Source organism: Stegodyphus dumicola, chromosome 6 (genome assembly GCF_044657685.1).
Source record: "Stegodyphus dumicola isolate Sdum_Otavi_A_Nest chromosome 6, ASM4465768v1".
NCBI classification, from domain to species: Eukaryota; Metazoa; Arthropoda; class Arachnida; order Araneae; family Eresidae; genus Stegodyphus; species Stegodyphus dumicola.
Window position 1 is genome coordinate 18,994,783 of NC_140773.1, and position 22,122 is coordinate 19,016,904.

The following is a 22,122-nucleotide window of genomic DNA, read 5'->3' on the forward strand; positions in this document are numbered from 1 at the left end:
AGTGGTACGCGTGTACACTTAGTAGAAGTGTTGTACCGAGATCTCATTGTAGGCCATTCTCATCCCCTTTATAAATGCCGCATTTTCGACGTTGATAGTTTGTATCATAATGCGTGATTACATTGACTTAAATAATAGAAATGTCGTACCTAAATTGCCCACTAGCGGCGGAGCGGTAAGTCGCTGAATACTGGTAGTTCGGTCCGATGTTCGAATTCCGCGTTGCCCCACGGACACTGGTTCTTCGGTATACCTACTTTATATGGTACACACAGACACAGAACTAGTACGAAAAATACACTGTTGATTTTCAGGTTCTTCGGTATCCCCGTTGCCTTAAGATTTAAACCTTATTAAGCATTTTAACAAATTTTATGAAGAGGTTTCAGAATATTTGGAAAATGACGTCCGTCAGACATTTTCCTCGTGGTTATCTAGATAACATACTACGAAAAATTAGAGAAAGAGTTGTCTGGATAAATTTTATTCTACAAAATAGCAAATGTTAACCAAATAATTTATAAATGAAACTGTGATCACATTTCGGAAAGAACCGAATGATTATTTTTAAGTAAAAGTTTTCAGAATATTAATACATGTCGGTGTTTAGTAATTATGATTATAATGTTGGTATGCTTCTTAGCAGATCAAGGAAAAAAAATAAACGAAAACTGGAAGTTAATAATGAATTAATGAAGCAAATCACACAGACATTATAAAAGCAAAGTAAAATGCTTTTAATAATTGGGTTGGTTTCTTTATACAGAGCATTTGGCTTGAATTTAATTTTTTATTAGTATATTTTATGCTTTTAATACTTCATTTAATTATAATTTCTTATTGCAATTATATCCTTTAGATCTACTCTCAACAAATATTGTAACTTCATATACCAGCACACTTTTGCTGTTGTCCAAGCATGCATGTACATAAAAGCGTAAGTCTGAGAAAAAGTACTTTTATTAGCAGAAATAAGAAACTGGAAAGATTTTCTGAGAACAATTTAGCAACAAAATTTATAGGAATTCCTGCAGTAAGTCACTATTTCTGATAGCTTATTCCAGCGGAAACTCAAGGTCATAAACTCGTTAGAGTGTATTAAGGGAAAGGGCCTCTAAGCTTACATTTTCAGTGGGGTGTAACCTTACGTCACTTACGATTTCCGTTCTGTGGGGAAGTGAAACGGGTAAAAATGGCGCAAATTTGGGTGTGGTTATAAAACTAAATCTTTTCTAGTGAATGATTCCTTCTTTGGATGGATAGTATAATGCCTCAAGCTAGTTCTATCACTTGAGTTGTAACCTCCAGTTTCAAGATTGTCTTAGCGGCATCTGGTACTGTCATGAAGTGATAATATCGTCATTGAGTTCTTACAAATACTCTCGGACAGGCCATTCAATGTGCTTATTTAAGTTTCAGATTACATTCCTGAAATGTGTCTTTTTATCACACTGCAGTTTCAAGCATTGTTAACTACAAACCTAATATCGGATATTGTCTCTGTGCATTTAGATAATGAAGAATATTATTTTCAGCAATTTATTAGCAGATCAAGGATTTCAGCAATTTATTAGCAGATCAAGGATTTCAGCAATTTATTAGCAGATCAATATTTTCTCCCTCCTTTCCGCATGCCTTCATGGTGCAATTGGTAGCATACTCGACATGTGTTCAAGAGGTCCAGGGTTCGAGTCCCGGTGAAGGCATTGCTCCATTAGATAACCTAGTGACTCTACAGTAGTATCCAAACTAAAATGTGGTAGACGATAATTCGAATTTATCACCACCAGTATTTGGTTACTGAGTCCCCTTATATCTAGCCCCCCTTTAAAAAGGGAAGTATATAAGGTGTTTTCTCCCTCCTTTCCGCATGCATTCGCGGTGTAATTGGAAGCATACTTGAAGTATTCAGGGTTCGAGTCCCGGTGAAGGCATTGCTCATTTTTCATAAATACATTTCTCCATCAGTTAGAGTCCTCATGAAGGAAGAAAGACTTTTATTGTAGGTATATTATTACTATTATTTACGTGTCCGCCTTAAAGCACTACGCCCTATAGAATGTATAAGTACCATTGTTTTATTACAATGCAAAAAACATGCATACATTAATGCAGATTCTTCATTGTTTAATTCCTTTTAATATAATACAGAACTCTAATATTTGGTGGCACTAATTTGAAAAAAGATTCGTCGTTTATAGTGCATTGACGCAAAATGCCAAAATGAAATTAATAGCCCATCTTGGCAAATTGCCCCTTTACGCTAAAAATATAATAAAATGAAAAATTGTAAAAAAAAAAAAAAAATACGTCTAAAAGGGCGTTTTTTTTTTTTTTTTTTTTTTTTTTTAGTCCAAAGGGATTTGAATCCCGAAGGACTATTAGTTTCGTTTTGGCATTTTGCGTCGGACGGATAAATGTCGGTTCACTTTTCAAACTGTTGCCATAAAATGTTAGAGTCCTGCATTATATTTGAAAAAATTAAATAATGAAAATCTGCGTAAATGTATGTATATTTCTCACATTGTCATAAAATAACGGTACATCGAGTCATCGAATTTTGAATAACGTAATCCTCCAACGAATATGAGCATGTGGAAGACCAAATTTGAAATTTGAAATTTGTTTTATGATCGATTTCCTATTTTTTAAAACTTTGACGAATTTTTGATTAACAAACTGAAGGATTTCAAAGCGAGCAATGGCAACGTTGTGCAGAAAAAGCATATTTATCTCCAGCGCGTGAGTCTCTGTATCGGAAATTCTAAAGATATGCTCGTTTTAAAACTATTTTGCGATATTCCTGTTGCACTGGATCTTATGGTTTAAGTGCGAGGAACATGGTATTTAATAAAGAAAGGTAACACACAAAATGTTAAAAAACGCCCCTTTGGACGTAATTTAAAATCTGAAACGTTTCAGATTTTTTTTTTTTTTTAAACATTTTGGGTGATACATTCTTTTATTAAATATCACGTTCTTCACACTTAAACCATAAAATTCAGTTCAACAGCAATATAACAAAATAGTTTTAAAAGGATCACATCTTTAGAATTTCCGATACAGAGACTCGCGCGCTGGAGATAAAAATGTTTTCTTTGTACAACGTTGCCATTGCTTGCTTTGAAATACATGAGTTTGTCAATCAAAAATTCGTTAAAGTTTTTCAAAATATGAAATCGATAATAAAACAAATTCCAAATTTCAAATTTGGCCTTCCACATGCCCATATTCGTAGGAGGATTACGTCATTCGAAATTCGATGGCTCTAGGTACCGTTGTTTTATCACAATGCGAGCAATAGATATATATTTATGCAGATTTTTCATTATTTAATTTCTTCAAATATAACGCAAGACTTTAATATTTGGTGGCAACACTTTGAAAAGTGAAACGGACATTTATAGTGTACCAACGCAAAATCACAAAACGAAAACAATAGTCCTTCAGGGATACCCTTCGGATTAAAAATTAAAAAACGAAAAAGGAGGTTAGCAGGAATGACTGCAACAACAGACTGGTCAACTGCGAGTTCAGTGAGAGCGCAATAAACCTCAACACACTTTTTGAGCGACAGGTAAATTCTGAAATTTGTCAGTTTTTTTTAAATTAATGTAAAAGAATATTTCTCCCTTTTTATTTTGCTTAAGCATGTAGTTTTACAATTTTCTTTGTTCTTTTTTCTATGTCTCGATCATACCACTTTACAGTTTACCTAAGATAAAAGATTTAAATTCTTGAAGCAATTTTTTAATAAAAATTCTAAAAACTTTCTGACATGAGTATAATATAAACTTAAAATATACTCTAGAAAATGTTTCATGGCTCTCAGTTTTTGTGTATACGTCTTGTCCGTCCTCTTTCTCTTATACCTTATTTGACAATCGTTAGCACTGATAAAATTCATTACATAACTTTTACATGCAATTAAATTTCCCATAAATAATTTTCAAGTGATTAAATTTATTGTATAAGTTTTAGAGGTGGTATTATATATTCATTAATCGACACAAAATATACAACTTTTAAACTCTTTTTCTGTTTATAAATATAAAGTTGTAACTGTTTTGCGCAGATTGCTACAAATAAACGAAGAAAACTTATTATTGATTCTCTTGGTAATGTAATTGCTACCATGAGGATGTGCTTCGAAGGGGTGGGCGAAGTTAAAATGCTGGTCAGACCTTTTGCTCAAATACTTTTCTCATCGGCCAGTAACCATCGTCTTTTTCCTTGGAACGAACCAATCTAATCTCTACATATAATAAAAAAAAGAGTCTGTGTGTCTTTCTTTGGTGCTGCGCGTAGGTTAATAGACCCAGGGCTACGAAATTTCGTATATAGGTGCATCTAGACAAGAGCCAATGCACCTCGAAGCGATTTTTTCAAAATTCGAATCAGATACTTTTTTAATTTTATCTTTTCGATTTTATCATAGCATTTTAAATAGTTTCATATTCTTTTATAAATGTGGTTTTCGCAACAGTTTTTCATTCAATTGTATACTGGACTGCTGACTGTTGAAAATCAGCACTTTTGCCACTTGGAAAAAGGAGGGTGATAATTCTGTGCAGTTCTTAAATTTAATGTTTCTCTTGCATACTGGACGTTTCTTGAGAAAAGGCAACGGTAAGTTGGTTAATTTATTTATTATGATAATTAATATTTATATTAAGAGATATTGCTTATTTCCTTGTAATTTTGATATATGTAATACATTTTATGAAGTTGATTAGCAGAGTAAAATTCTGAGCAGTTTATAAATTTAACGTTTGGTGTTCCGGTATATTTAAAAGCCAGACAAAGGCTGGCCGCGTAGCTGCTATTCTGAAATAAAATCACAATTATCACAACTTTATAGTCATATGGAATTGCGGCGAGAGATAACCTTACAGTCATAACTTTTATTATTTGCTTTTGTGACTTGCAAAACAGTGGAAGAAACATTTCAGCTTCGCTTGCTGCTGACCTATCCAGTTAGAAACAAGTTTTCTGCTTGTCTTTCTTTTTCATTTATAATTAAAAAAAAGGAAGAAAGGATAACTTGATGGTTTTTCAATTACTACTTGACCTGGTCTACATTTGAAGAGAAACTGATTTATTATTTTTCTTATCAAACATAAAAATAAATTTTAAATACAATATTAAAAGTGGCAATAATATTTCATGATTTTTTCCTTATTCGATTTCCATTTTTTATAGACTTTAATTATAAACTACACTTTTGGTTCCATTTGCTTCTATTAGATGAAGATGCTCCGTGTTGAAATTTATAACCTTTTTTTTTCTACTTGTTTAACATAAGATGATTTTTTATATTTTTAACTATGTCATGAGAAAGAATAATAATGCATCAAAAGTATACCAAAGTACCTTAATAGTCCATTTATATCCACTTACTAAGAAAAAATCAGTAGAAGTAATTGCAATCAACGTTCCATGACGTCATTAGAAAAGGTAGCGAAGTTTTGCATTTAAGGTGATGAACAAGATACGGTTTTCTCTTTCTCCGTGTTGTATGCGTTTATATCCAATCTAAAAATAATATAAAACTAGCTGTTACCCAGCAATGCTACTTAAAGGGAAGAAAGTGTTTGAGTTTTAAATTAGCTAAATAAATTTGAGAACTGTGCGATACATGCATAATATATCCATCTTTTCAACGACTACACTTGGATGAAGATTGTAATCAATTAGCATCGCAATGGAATATCGCATCGTACCAATATTTAAATCAGACTGCAGTGTTCTTCTGGATCGAGCACTGCGTACTGGAACATTTTCCAATCTTGCTTCCGGCTGCTGGTCTGTTTCAGAGGAATGGTCTTGAACAGCTCGCATTCGAACGTACTTTAGTCTTGCTTCTGGTTGCTGATTTGTTTCTGAGGCTCGTGAAATCTTTTTTTTCGTGTTTGATGTGTAGATCGAACAATCGTTTTTCGCTCACATTCGAACGTCCTTTCGTTTTGCTTCTGGTTGCTGATTTGTTTCTGAAGCTCGTGAAGTCTTTTTCTTTCGTGCTTGATGTGTAGATCGAACAATCGTTTTTCGCTCTCACATTCGAACGTCCTTTAGTATTGCTTCTGGTTGCTGATTTGTTTCTGAAGCTCGTGAAGTCTTTTTCTTTCGTGCTTGATGTGTAGATCGAACAATCGTTTTTCGCTCACATTCGAACGTCCTTTAGTATTGCTTCTGGTTGCTGATTTGTTTCTGAAGCTCGTGAAGTCTTTTTCTTTCGTGCTTGATGTGTAGATCGAACAATCGTTTTTCGCTCACATTCGAACGTCCTTTAGTATTGTTTCTGGTTGCTGATTTGTTTCTGAAGCTCGTGAAGTCTTTTTCTTTCGTGCTTGATGTGTAGATCGAACAATCGTTTTTCGCTCACATTCGAACGTCCTTTAGTATTGCTTCTGGTTGCTGATTTGTTTCTGAAGCTCGTGAAGTCTTTTTCTTTCGTGCTTGATGTGTAGATCGAACAATCGTTTTTCGCTCACATTCGAACGTCCTTTAGTATTGCTTCTGGTTGCTGATTTGTTTCTGAAGCTCGTGAAGTCTTTTTCTTTCGTGCTTGATGTGTAGATCGAACAATCGTTTTTCGCTCACATTCGAACGTCCTTTAGTATTGTTTCTGGTTGCTGATTTGTTTCTGAAGCTCGTGAAGTCTTTTTCTTTCGTGCTTGATGTGTAGATCGAACAATCGTTTTTCGCTCACATTCGAACGTCCTTTAGTATTGCTTCTGGTTGCTGATTTGTTTCTGAAGCTCGTGAAGTCTTTTTCTTTCGTGCTTGATGTGTAGATCGAACAATCGTTTTTCGCTCACATTCGAACGTCCTTTAGTATTGCTTCCGGTTGCTGATTTGTTTCTGAAGCTCGTGAAGTCTTTTTCTTTCGTGCTTGATGTGTAGATCGAACAATCGTTTTTCGCTCACATTCGAACGTCCTTTAGTATTGTTTCTGGTTGCTGATTTGTTTCTGAAGCTCGTGAAGTCTTTTTCTTTCGTGCTTGATGTGTAGATCGAACAATCGTTTTTCGCTCACATTCGAACGTCCTTTAGTATTGCTTCTGGTTGCTGATTTGTTTCTGAAGCTCGTGAAGTCTTTTTCTTTCGTGCTTGATGTGTAGATCGAACAATCGTTTTTCGCTCACATTCGAACGTCCTTTAGTATTGCTTCCGGTTGCTGATTTGTTTCTGAAGCACGTGAAGTCTTTTTCTTTTGTGCTTGATGTGTAGATCGAACAATCGTTTTTCGCTCACATTCGAACGTTCTTTAGTATTGCTTTTTGTTGCTGATTTGTTTCTGAAGCTCGTGAAGTCTTTTTCTTTCGTGCTTGATGTGTAGATCGAACAATCGTTTTTCGCTCACATTCGAACGTCCTTTAGTATTGCTTCTGGTTGCTGATTTGTTTCTGAAGCACGTGAAGTCTTTTTCTTTCGTGCTTGATGTGTAGATCGAACAATCGTTTTTCGCTCACATTCGAACGTCCTTTAGTATTGCTTCTGGTTGCTGATTTGTTTCTGAAGCACGTGAAGTCTTTTTCTTTCGTGCTTGATGTGTAGATCGAACAATCGTTTTTCGTTTTGGTGGCATAATCGATTTCACGGCGAAAGTAATGCTTTGTGACGTTTATTACAAATTAACTTTCAACAAGTAATATAATAAAAAAAAAATCAAAGTCAATTCCTACTTAGGTTAACAAAGAAAAATTTTATTTTAGTTACTTTTATTTAACATTATTAACATTTTTTCGTTTCTAATTTAGGAAGCTGATGGTGTTCTATAATTTCTCATTCTATCCATTTTTTTAATGCTTCATCATTGCAAGGAAATTTTCCAGTGAGTTTTTAGCAATTAATATTCAATTAATAATTAAAATTCTCTATAAAAGATCTATTTATGTATGCGCTTTTCTAAAATACTATACGTCCTGGTTGAACTACCAGAAGACTGTCTCCATTATAGGCATACAGTAATGCATATGTATTATTGACTTACTTGCAACTGGTGACTTATCATGCAACCTGCTGTCACACAGGATAGTGTAAAAATCACTTTATAAAAATAGTGTATTTTGCAATTTTTCGTTAAAAGTAGGATTTAGTTCAGGAATAAAATTACTAAAGTGTGTTTATTCCTTTTTACTTCCTTGTACGATGTAAAAAGGAAGTATTGTAATCGCGAAAAGGTTCAGGCAACATATTTCAACGAAAATATCCATTTTGACCGCTATCGAATGCAATTTAACGATGTTTTTCCTTGATATCTGTGCATAAGGACAGTATAAAAGACAGCTTTCCTCCAAAAAAATTATAAAACTGCTTTAAAATTAATTCTGAAGAGAATTTTTCGTGGCGTCTGAACGTACGTATCTCGCATAACTCAAAAACGAGTAGCCTCAGAACGTTGAAATTTTGTATATAGGACTGCTATAACATGTAGATGTGCACCTCGTATTTTGGTTGCAATCGGCCGCACCAAACGTATATAAATATATTTATATATATATCCACTCTGTTACCCGACTCAGTAATCTCAGTATCTTTACTCTTATATGTTTGTAAATTGTACATTTTTTGCTTTAAAAATGATTGAATTATGTTGTTTTCATCTTCCGGTTAAGGTTTTTATGCCTCTCGTAATCCTGGAAGCAATATTTGTACAATTATCAACAATTTAAAAGCTGTTTAAATGCAATTAAGTTTTAAATAACATGGCGGACACATTTGTTTACATTTGAAACAGCAGAATTGTAGATTTGTTGCCAATCTAGAGAGACTAAGCTTCGCATCACAAAAATAACGCCTTCATTTATTATTGCGAATTAAATCATGCTTAATCCTTGCTGGAATTTTTTCGAGGAAATAAGTGTTTAAGATTTACTTCGTAATTTTTAATGCAGATATTTTGAGTTTTTATGTATATTTGCCTTATCGCGAAGTGAGAGCTGAATTAATTAAATGAGAAATACTAAATCGTTTGTGAAATTTTTCTTTTTTGCTTTGTTTGCTTAATTTCTTTCATACATCGTTTTAGCTTTATTATAGTATTTGAATAGAACATGTGGCAACGATAATTCTTCAAATGATATAAATTTTGTGCATTCAGAGTGTCGTTATAGTAAACAAATATAGTGAATTTTAAAGAGTGCATTTATTTTATTGTGGTTTATGCGCTATAGACGAAGTAGATTTAATTCAATCCAATCAATTTAAATGAAATTCAAGAAAAATTGCGTATAGTTTAATGTTCCGTACAAGGAAGTCATATGGTGTACACATCAGATTTTTTTACTTTATGATTCTTTATTCTTTGTCTCTCATTTCTCATTTTATCGAAATCATCTCGTAAAATTTCTGTTGTATTTAGTTGCTACAGAAAAACATTGGTCATGCTGCTATTATGACTATTCATAAACGGCCTTGTACTAGTTATCAGCAGTTAGTGGACGAAACAATGGAAGGTCAGAGAGTCAATGAACTACCCGCCAATCTCCGGACGTTTTAAATATGTTGGGAGAAACTTTTGTTTTTGTGAACTAAAAAATCTGCTGAAATTTAAATTGAAATGAAAGGTAGAAACAGAATTATTTCGAAGTTTATAATTGCTTTCTTAGCTCAAAGAGCGTTAGCCCAGATGTGCTATTGATTTCGTGGCATCTATTGCTATTAATTTTGTGGGCTATTAATTTTTTGGAAATTTGCATGGCATCATTATAAACGGAGCATCCTTTTTCAAATTGTTGCCACCAAATATTGAAACCCTGCATTATATTGAAAGGAATTAAATAATGAAGAATCTTCCAAAAATGTATGTATGTTCCTTGTACTGTGTTAAAACAACGGTACCTTGAGCCGTAATTTGAATAACGTAATTCCCACCCGAATACAGGCATCTGGAAGTCCTAATTTGGAATTTGTTTTATTATCTATTTCATATTTTGTAAAACATTAACGAATTTTTGATTAACAAACTCAATGATTTCAAACTGAGCAATGGCTACACTGTACGAATGGGGAGGGGACATTTTTATCTCCAGCGTGCGAGTCTGTGTATCGGAAACTCTATAGATACGTCCTTTTTAAATTCTTTTGTGATATTGCTATTGAATTGAAGTTTATGGTTTAAGTGCGAAGAGCATGATATTTAATAAATAAAGGTAACACACATATAAAAAGCCTTTATGGGCATAATATAAAATCTGAAAGCTTTCACATTTTTTTGATTGATATATAAATATTTTGAAGTAAAATAGAGCATTTCTGCGAGGAATTCTGGTCTACAATTCTTTATAAAGTTTCCTTTCTAATATTTACAGTCGATGAGCTTAAAAAAAATTGCCTTAGACTTGTTAAAAGTGCTTGAAAGATAACATCATCATACTCGCTTTCATAATACAACTAACAAACACATTATGAAAACAATTACTTTGAAGCATTTTCTTAACAATACTCGCTTAGTTCATTTTTTATGAAATAATATGAGCACTTTCCTTGTTGTAACCCACAAGTCTAAATGATTTTTATAATTAAGTATACGGTCCTTTTATAAATGTATTTTTTCGTAAACAACAATTATTAGCCCAAATGGGCGTTTTAAGTCCCCAAACGGCATTTTGAGTCGAATCACTTTAAATGCTCGAATCACTTTTCAAATTGTTGCCACCAAATATTATTGTCCTGTATTACATTTAAAGAAACTAAATAATGAAGAATCTATATGAAGGTATGAATTTTTCTCGCATTGTGAAAAAACAACAGTATCTGGAATCATCAAATTTTGAATATCATAGTCCTCCACTCGAACATAAGCACCTGAAAGCCCTAATTTGAAATTTGTTTTATTTTCTATTTAATACTTTGTAAATTTTTAACGAATTTTGTATTAAAAAAAATTTCAAAGTGAGCAGTGGCAAGACTCCAAGGAAGAAACATTTTTGTGTCCAGCTCTTCGGACTATCTATCCGAAATTTTTATATGTTCTTTTAAATATTTTAAATCCAATGTGGAGTTAGCCCAAATACTCTTGAAATGCGTATGCCTCTGTAAATGGGGGGAAAAAAAACGGCCTATCTGGGCATAATATAAAATCGGAGAGCTTTCAGAGTTTGCATTTTTTACTTCCTTGTACGAAGTAAAAAGGAAGTATTGTAATCGCGAAAAGTTTCAGGCAGCATATATCAACGAAAATATCAATTTTGACTGCAATCGAATGCATGTACGTAAGGACAGAATAAAATACTCTTTTCCTTCAAAAAAATTATAAAACTGCTTCAAAATGAATTCTGAAGAGGATTTTTCGTGGCGTCTGTACGAACGTATGTACGTACGTACGTATCTCGCATAACTCAAAAACGAGTAGCCTCAAGAACGTTGAAATTTTGTATATAGGACTGCTGTAACATGTAGATGTGCACCTCGTATTTTGGTTGCAATCGGCCGCACCAAACGTATATAAATATATTTATATAAATATCCACTCTGTTACCCGTCTCAGCGATCTCAGTTTCTTTACTCTTATATGTTTGTAAATTGTACAAATTTTGCTTTAAAAATGATTGAATTATGTTGTTCTTATCTTCCGGTTAAGGTTTTTATGCCTTTAGTAAATCTGTATGCAATATTTTTAGAATTACCAACAATTTTAAAGTTGTTTAAGTGCCGCTAAGCCTAATACTTCTCTTGGTGGCGGCCATTGTTTGTTTACATTTGAAACAGGAGAATAGTGGATTTGTTGCCAATGTAGAGAAACTTAGCTTCGCAACAATAAATATAACGCCTTCATTTATTATTGCCAATTAAATCATGCTTAATCCTTTCTGGAATTTTTTCGAGAAAATAAGTGTTTAAGATTTACTTCGTAACTTTTAATATAGATATTTTGAGTTTTTATGTATTTTTGCCTTCTCGCGAAGTGAGAACTGAATTAATTGAATGAGAAATACTCAATTGTCTGTGAAAAACTGTTTCTTTTTTGTTTTGTTTGCTTAATTTCTTTTATACATCATTCTAGCTTTATTAGAGTATTTGAATAAAACATGTGGCAACGATTAGATAATTCTCTTCTTTAAATGATATAAATTTTGTGCATTCTGAGTTATAATATGAACGAAATATAATACTGTTAAGTGAACCTAGCGCCAGAGTGTCGCTATGGTAAACAAAGTGAATTTTAAAGAATACATTTATTCTATTGTGGTTTATGCGCTGTCGGCGAAGTAGATTTAATTCAATCCAATAAGTTTAAATGAAATGCAAGAAAAAATGCGTATAATTTAATATTCCGTACAAGGAAGTGTTGTGGTGTACACATCAGATTTTTTAATAGGATGTTAGTAGCATTGCACTTCTGTGAAACTGACGGCATTTTTAAATTGTAGAATCTTCGAGAATGCTATTCTTTATAGTGACACGAATGAGAAAATGTCTTTTCTTCACTTAGTTTAAGAAAAAAAAAAAAGAGATGAAGGATTTTTAGAATAGCAGACACTATGTAAAAGCTTTCTGAACAAGTTAATGTATGTCAGAAGTTGAAGCCTTTCGTATGAGGTATAATACTGCGAACACATAAGAAGTTATTATAATAATAATAACAAATACACAAAGTGTCGGTTTAGAAACGGCAAAGTATATAACAACAAAGGAATAGAAAATCTGGAGCATTCCGCTAGCACTGGAATAGCCTCTCATTAAAGCCCTAGGGCTTACTTTGCCTTTTCTAGTTTCTGCTAGCGGTAAACCTGTTTCAAGAATCTATTCATTAACAGCAGCATGTTCTCACGTTTTTCAGCAAAGTAAATATATTTTGACATTTTCAGTTCGACATGTGAAAGGTTCACCTAACAAAATCACGGTCAAAGTCAAGTTCAAGAACAGTGTACTTGAGTTTTATTGTTTAATAAAAATTACATGAAGATGACTGCGGGCTTTAAGTAAGCATTAGAATAAATCGCTATGTAACGGTGTCTCACTTAACTATAAAAGTTGCTGGACATTTCAGCTGCCGATGCTGTTCAGTGGGCATTCGCAAAAGTATAAACTATCGCAATGGTGCTACTATATAAAGGTACTGGCATTTTTATGTAAATCAATTTTTAACTTCCTTAAGAGCGATACTGGTAAAAGTGAAGACAACACTATGCAAATAGGATTTTTATTTGCTTTATTAATCAGAGAAGGAAGAGTAGGAAATGAATCCTGTTTACATCCCAATGCACTAGTAACTTTAGGAAGGGTGGTTTTAGTCAAATTAAAACTTGTTTTTTCAATGTCAGAACACCGCTGTTAACAGCATCTCCCCTCCCGACTGGCCGAGTTGAATAAAGGTGCTACCATCTTTGTTTCAAAGCATTACAATGAAGATACATCCTTTAGAATACTCGCCGGTGCGGACGAGTAGTTATTGGGTTCATGTGTTTCTCAACATTTTGCATTGGTACTCAACTAAAAGTAAAACTTTGGTATAGTCTAAGCCATCTGCACTTGAATGTATGTCTCTCCAGAAAGAATCAGGGGCGTGAAAAAAACATTCAGTTAGATCCATCGTGGTCAAATTTAAGTTGAACTGTTTTCCTTTAACTTCTAATCTTCAAAAAGAAATTTTATTGCCCTCGAATTATACTATTCAGTTCTAGTATACTTAACTGCAGAAAAGGAGATGTTCATTTTGGGTTCCAATAAAAGACCCTGCGTATTAATGAACTAAGATCTTCGAATTACTCGAGGTTTGAATTAGCTATGAATATTTTGCTCTTACAAGTACTGAAAATAGAACATCTTCTGTATTTTCGTTAATTTCTGAGTAGTACTCGCTTAAAAGCATTAGAATTTTGAGGCTTATTTAGAAAGCCTCTAATCATTTATTTTTCCTACGAAATTCTGTTTTGGAACCAATTCAAAATTTCTTCGAGATTCCAGCTCATTGTATTGGACTAAATGTAAGACGGTTTCGGATATAAAGGACCCTATATTTTTTAAGATGTTTCTTAAAGTAAAATCTTGCATGTCAAACGATTTACATGAGCTTGATATGTTGAACTTATTCTATAGGAAAAATATTATGTAGTTCACATACCACATTTCAAGGCCAAATTAATATCTTTTCTTTCGACAAAATGTTAAAGTGCTAATTTTACATGTTAGGCTGCGCATAAAATGGTTATGGTTTTCAGAAGTTTGAGAGAGTGTGGGGAGATGTCATATACGTGCCAATGCCCGATTTCAAATGAACCTTCTTAAAAAATTCCTGTCAAAATTTCCGCTTGGGACATTAACTTCGCAGGGTAACATTCATTATTCTTAAATTTATGCTCTTCCCTTTTAAGAAATTTTTAGTAATCCCATGATAGTAGGGATTACCTAAAACTTAAGTAGTAGGGATTACCTAAAAATTCTTAAGTAGGTTTAACTGCACAGCAGAAAAAAAAAAAAAAATATTGCGACTAGAAACATGACGTAATAATGAAAAAATACTAAAGGTGTAAAGTATTGAAAACAGAGTGTAAAAGTAAGTTCCCTATGATATCCTAAAGTTTCTTTTTCAGCCAACAATTAATAACATACACTTAATAAAGAAATTTAAAAAATAAATATATATTTGTAATAATAAAATTCCATAGTCAAGAATAAACTTAAAATTATAAATGTATGTACTTTTCATATTTAATGGCGACTGTCTCTTATTTGAAAGTACGTGGAATTAAATCTACAGCCCCATAGTCAAGTTGTTTTTCTCGCCTTTTCTACACGTTATAGAATTCCCGCCTTTTCTACACGTTATAGTTATAGAATGTTCTGGAAATATTTAAAGCGAACTGGAATGGCTAACGAGGCTGACGTCATTTCTTGGAAGCTCCGCCTTTCCAGAGGCTGTAAAAAGACTCGCAAAGGAATATCGGGGGATTTTCTATAATGTAACGATGCAGTAAACTTAATACAAAAAGTTATTAGTAGTTCCTTTTATTTACTCCGGAGATCTTAATTTTGTAAATGCTATTTTCTCCTGAAATATAATAAATGGATTCTGTTTTTTAAACTTATCGTCTGATGATTTAGGCTACGACTGCATCTATTTCACCAATCTATTTATTCCGGACAAAAGCTGGTACATCACATATATATATGAAATAAAAGCAAGGAAAAGACCGAAACACTGTTGATGCGTAATAGCTATTAGATCCATATTGAAGAGGAATAATTCTGATTGCGTAGTATGCTAATATGTTGACTTGGTAATATCTAAAAAACTTGGCAGTCGAGGTGGTTTTAATTCCATTTATATTTTCCAGTTGACGTTTGTAGCCACAATTCACTTGGCGCTCTAGTTGTGCCTATTCAAGAACGTTTAGATTTTTGATATTATTGCTTTAGCAAGCAAGATGGCGAAATTACATCCTAGCAGAGCAGAGAGCGAAGCTGAAGTGCTTAGTTACGCAAGATGGAAGCAGACGAAGAGAAAGTTTCGGTTTGAGTTAAAAAGTTTCAGTTTCCAATTATTACGTCATCAGCGTGCGTTGCGCAGGCCATGCAAAATAGAATGATCTAGAAATGACGCAATCCAGAGAAGTTATTACGATTTTTATAACAGAGAGGAATAATTGAAGAGTTTATCATTAATTTAAATTATAATTTTGATTCACATATTTTTATCTTACAAACCTTTGTAAGATATAGAAATATAAAGACAAATTTTATTATCAAATTAAACTTAACTGGAACAAATTTACAACAGACCTTTAAAATAATTAATTAAATCACTAATTTTAAGTACAACCACTTGGAGGCATCTGCGTTTACCCTGCAGTGTTTCACATCGGTGTAAGATTATGCCCATCGCTGCTCAGCAATTAAAACAAAAACTTCCCAAGCTTATATAATACCGCAACTGAATACTCATTCTCTTTGGCTGCTTTGCCTTCCTGCTGGCAGCAAGGTTCGAAAATTCCTGCTGTCGCTTGGTCTCTGCTAGCTTTTTTTTTCTTCCTTTTTTTAATGGCCAAGCGCTTTATTTAATAAGCAGTAGCCTTACACCAGTTCAAGTGCCGGAGGTGGTGGCCATTTTATTATGGGAGCACCTAACAGGTGGCCACTTTTGCCTCCTATGAAGGAGACGAACAGTTACAACCATACCTTCTCCGGGATTCGAACCCGGACCCATTGTTACAGCGGTTAGGGTCACTGACCACTATACAGGCTGGGCGGCAGCCTCTGCTAGCTATTCTTAACTATTCGTGATGTAATTACATATCTAAAACTGTGGAGGGGAGAGTTTGGCAACCCCTAGTATTCTACAAAAGATAAAAAGATAATGAAAGATAAATTGATAATTAAAAAGATAATGTGCCAAGAAATTCATCATCCAGGAATAACTACAAAGCTGGTGGTGCTTCTTTCAAGTCATTTCCAGAACTGATTTCGAAGCTCTCAAGTGCATTTTATTTGGGGTAGGGCTCTTGCTCAGGCACCCAGATGTCTGAGAACATTCGACGGAGACAGTACTGTATGCTAGACAACTGTTTCCAGCCAACTACGCAGCAGATTTCTCGGCCGCGACTAAAAAGTTAATATGTGCCTTCCCTAAGCAATTCATCTAATATCAAGTTATCTACAATAAAATAAATCATCATATATATATATATATATATAATCGAAATAGAAAATGAAAGCTAACAACTAATGTGACGACCTTTAGCAAGCTCGCTACAATATTTCTTCCTATTATATATATATTCTTTAATTATGAATCATCTGAGAGTGGTAAATATGAACTTTAAAAAATTCGGCAACTTCCAAACTTCCAAGCGCATTGATATTCGGCACAAATAATTCAAGCGATCATCTCCTCGTTTGTCAAGAGAAAGTACTTCACTACGTTATCACTTGGAATGTTATTCGGTAACTTTGCGTTATTCATCATGTTAATAAGTGTGTTTCCCACTGAGGTAACGTGTGAAATATCTCCGGAACTAATGAGCTGCAGCTGTTGATCTCATCTCTCAAGTTCTTCTCTCGCATTTCGTTCCACGCGCTCATCCTAAATGGCGCATTATGTCCTCTAATTGCTGCGTGACTTTCTCAAGGTCATTTTTTAAATCTTAGGCAGGGATTTCTATTTGAGATATATCGTTGAGATACAAAAGAAACAGCTTTAAGTAACTAAAAGACCCTGAGTGCGCGTTTGTATAATATTATGGGGAATTAGTTGTAAGATAATGCGTATGTGTAGCATGACGGGCTTATGTTGCAGGTGGTTCTATAATTAATGGAAATTGATGCAATTTAGGTGCTATTAAATTTGATCAAGATGGAGCAAAAAATTATTTTCCATGCAAATTGTATTCTTTTCTACCGCCCACCAACCCAATAGAACAAAGTATTACGTCAGGGGGATTGGTGCAACAAAAGAAGTAAATAAATAAAATAATGTGTTTCTGAGCTGACAAGGACAAAAATTAAAATTTAAACGTAATCTTCGAAAAACAATAACCTTAGAAAATCAGTACAAATATTTTTTTTGTCTTTATCAGTTCAATCCCTACAGACCAAAGTAAGCAGTGCAAAAACTGTAGCATAAAAAAGGAGGCAAATTTAAAACGATTGCGAAATAATTGACTAATTAAAATTAAGTAAATCGAGTCCAAAAACGAAGTTTGCGAAAATGATAATCCAGCTCTTGGAGAAACAAAACTATATGCAAGATATTTAATTCAAAATTTAAAAAAAAAAAAAAAAAAAAAAGGCTAAATGCAAGTTTTGAAAATATACGAGCTGGGTAAAAAGTAAAAGCATAATTCATAAACAAACCCCCTCCCCCCAAAAAAAATTTAAAAAAATTAAATCTGAAATATTTCAGATTTTACATTACGTCCAAAGGGGCGATTTTTAACCTTTTGTGTGTTCCCTTTATTTATTAAACATCATGTTCTTCGCACTTAAACCATAAAATTCAGTTCAACAGCAATATCGCAAAATAATTTTAAAATGAGCATATCTTTAGAAATTCCGATACACAGTCTCGTGCGCTAGAGATAAAAATGTTTTTTTTTTTTTTTTCCTCGTACAGTGTTGCCATTGCTCGCTTTGAAATCGTTGAGTTTGTTAATTAAAAATTCGTTAAAGTTTTACAAAATATGAAGTAGATAATAAAACAAATTTTGAATTCCAAATTTAGGCTTCCAAATGTCCATATCCGGGTGGAAACGTATACTGTTCAAAACTAGATAGCTCTAGGTAGCGTTGTTTTATTACAATGTGAGAAACATACATAAATTTATGCAGATTGTCCATTATTTAATTTCTTTAAATTGTAATATTTGGTATTTCTAATATTTGGTGGCAACAATTTAAAAAGTGATACAGCCGTTTATAGTGAATCAATGCAAAATGCCAAAACGAAATTAATAATCCTTTTGGGCAAATTGCCTCTTTGGACTAAAAAACCTTTAAAACAAATTAAAAAAAATAAAAAAAAATCTGAAATGTTTCAGATTTTAAATTACGTCCAAAGGGGCGTTTTTTAACATTTTGTGTGTTACCTTTCTTTATTAAATATCATGTTCCTCGCACTTAAACCATAAGATCCAGTGCAATAGCAATATCGCAAAATAGTTTTAAAACGAGCATATCTTTAGAATTTCCGATACAGAGACTCACGCGCTGGAGATAAAAATGTTTTTTCTGCACAACGTTGCCATTGCTCGCTTTGAAATCCTTGAGTTTGTTAAACAAAAATTCGTCAAAGTTTTAAAAAATAGGAAATCGATCATAAAACAAATTTCAAATTTCAAATTTGGTCTTCCACATGCTCATATTCGTTGGAGGATTACGTTATTCAAAATTCGATGACTCTATGTACCGTTGTTTTATCACAATACGAGAAATATACATACATTTATGCAGATTTTTCATTATTTAATTTCTTCAAATATAATGCAGGACTCTAACATTTTGTGGCAACAGTTTGAAAAGTGAACCGACATTTATGAGTCCGACGCAAAATGTCAAAACGAAACTAATAGTCCTTCGGGATTCAAATCCCTTTGGACTAATAATAATAATGGGCCGAGTCCAAAAAACACGTAAAACAGAAGTAATTAAACATATGCAAAATTAAAAGAAAATGAAAATTTGATGTAAAAAGTTAATAACTTTAAAATAAAATATAGTAGATAGGAAAAATGTATAGTATAATATAATATAAAAATAACAATTAGAGGTGTAAGTCCTTAAAATTTTTATATATATATCGCCCTTAATCATTAATATCTGCATAGCAGAATTATATTTTGCATTTGTAAATAGCAACTAATTGTTATTAATAGATACTTTACTAAATGCTTAGAGATGTAGAGAACTGAAGGCTTCTCTTCTTAATGCAATCAAAAATGTAGTAATTAACACATGTTTCTTCATATATTTTTCCATGCTTACATCATACATTTGCTGTAAAGAAATTATTTACCTATTGTGGAAACCTTCCATATATTTTATTGCAAACATCAAATAAAAATCCCACCGTAAATGTAATTCTGTAGAGATTTTTAAGGCAATATGCTTCGTCTTATAATTTGACTAGTACACTATACGCAAATAATATGTTAATTTAAGGGTAAAAGGAGGATTACAATCAGAAATTTCGTAAATTTGTTAAATATTTCCGTATTTGTTGAGCAGCAGTATAATACTTGACTTGTAAAGTAGTATAATACTTGACTTGTAAAGGAGTATAATAGTGACTTGTGAAGCAGTATAATATTTGACTTAAAGCAGTATAATACTTAACTTGCAGTGCTTATTTTTAAAAAAATAATATTCGAAATGGCACATTATTTTTATACCTCGATTATATTTCTATAATCTGAAGGCGAAAAACTTTGTTGAAAAACTGTATTGAATTGTATTTGTATTGAACTTCTACACCGAATTGCATTTTCATGGATTGAAACAAAACTCTGCGACTTGGAGCAATCCTTTAAAAGTCTAGCGGAGACAGCCTCCATATATGGGCATCGAGAGTCCAGTTCACCCGTCGGTTTGTCTTCTGCAAGAAAACAAGCAAAACGAGTGAATTGTAATTTTACTTCTCTCCCTTCATGAATTTCGGAGGAGTAATGAAGAAAGCTATTCAACCTTGGGACAGGTGAGGTCGATTTCCGCATCCTGCTCGTTGCGTAAGGTATTGTTTGTTTGGTCAAACAGACTTGGAAAAGTGTGGGCTGCCAAATGTAGAGGTGAGGCCATTTTATCACCAGTTTAAACAGTCCTGTTGTGGTCTCATTTAGAAACGCAGATAAGCTCACCTAAACCTCCCCTACCCTTTAAAACGAAATTATTTAACATATTTTAATCTCACATTTGCCCCTGCGAAATGAAATTATTAACTCTTTTAACCTCGCAGCTGCCCTTTGGGTCAGACTATTGGCTAGTTAAGTACTAAATGGTCATTTTGGAAAGTTATTGTTTTACGTAATTGCGCTAGTAATGATACTAAGGTTAAAGATTAAACCTAAGAACACGTTTTATGCTTGATTTTCCTTATGTGGGTTTCTCGGATAAGCCTTGGTAGTATAAGTTATTTAGATTTTTATTTTTGATGTTTGAAGAGAAAGGTTACTCTAGCAACAGGAAGTGCGTGGCTTTGGTAAAATTTTGTACCTTGTTTTGTAAAGGGGCGGTTCAGATGCTAAACTGAAGGAGGAAATAAGTGAGAACTTTAAAGAAATAATCAAGGATCACATCAACTAACAAAATTTTCGAAAAGCAAAATCTAATGTGTACACCACATGACTTCCTTGCACGGCCTATTAAATTATATGCATTTTTCATTTAAACTTATTTCCTCGAATTTCATTAGAAATATAGTTCTCATTCAATTAATTCAATTCTTACTTCGTGGCAACGCAAAAATACATAAAAACTCAAAACATCTTGTTTAAATATTATAAAATACAGAAAAACTTTACAACACAGAATCGAGTTAAAAACGCTTGAAAAATTTTTTTTTGCAACTAGAATTAAGAGTTTCTAGGGGAAAAGAAGCAATTCTGCCGGTGGGCGAAAAGACCAAATTTTCGGTGCACATACATGAAAAGTCAGCTTTTGGTCCCACGGGCTAAAAGTCACTGAAGTTGGTGCACAGACTGACATCATTTTCTACACTGCAAAGAATTTCAAATGTAAACAAATAGCTTACCTGTTACGCGTGGTCAAAATACCCTTTTAGAGGTGTTGATAATTCTAGAATTAGATTGAATTAAATGCATAAAACAGATATACAATATGCAGATTAACTCAAATACATAAAAATATTAACTGGAACTTAAGAAGAATACAATTCTATCACTTTTAAAACAAAAAATCTGATGTGTACACCACATAACTTCCTTGTACGGAATATTAAGTTATACGCATTTTTTTTTTTAAATTTCATTTAAATTGATTGGATTGAATTAAATCTACTTCGTCGACAGAGCATAAACCACAATAGAAAAAATGCACTCTTTAAAATTCACTATACTTGTTTACTATGACGACACTCTGAATGTACAGTTATATCAGTAAGTTATATCATTTGAAGAATTATCGTTGCCACATGTTCTATTCAAATACTATAATAAAGCTAAAACGATGTATGAAAGGAATTAAGCAAACAAAACAGAAAAGAAACAGTTTTACACAGACGATTTAGTATTTCTCATTCAATTAATTCAGTTCTCACTTCGCGACAAGGCAAAAATACATTAAAACTCAAAATATCCGCATTAAAAATTACGAAGTAAATCTTAAACATTTATTTCCTCGAAAAAATTCCAGAAAGGATTAAGCATGATTTAATTCGCTATAATAAATGAAGGCGTTATTTTTGTGTTGCGAAGCTTAGTCTCTCTAGATTGGCAATAAATCTACAATTATGCTGTTTCAAATGTAAACAAGCAATGGTCGCCATCAAAAAAATTATTAGGCTTAGCGGCACTTAAACAACTTTAAAATTGTTGATTATTCTAAAAATATTGCGTACAGATTTAGTAAAGGCATAAAAACTTTAACCGGAAGATAAAAACAACATAATTCAATCATTTTTAAAGCAAAAAATGTACAATTTACAAACATATAAGAGTAAAGAAACTG

The 22,122-nt window shown here is 32.9% G+C and overlaps 1 protein-coding gene and 1 non-coding gene across 2 annotated transcripts in view; both read left to right on the plus strand.

Annotated features, from left to right (window-relative positions):
- LOC118184078 (uncharacterized) overlaps positions 1 to 22,122 on the plus strand; it is a 358,399-nt gene that overhangs the window by 120,848 nt on the left and 215,429 nt on the right. The gene's annotated exons all lie outside the window — the stretch shown is intronic.
- On the plus strand, positions 1,634 to 1,706 carry TRNAT-UGU (transfer RNA threonine (anticodon UGU)). The gene has a single exon. It is a non-coding gene; the product is annotated as a tRNA-Thr (tRNA).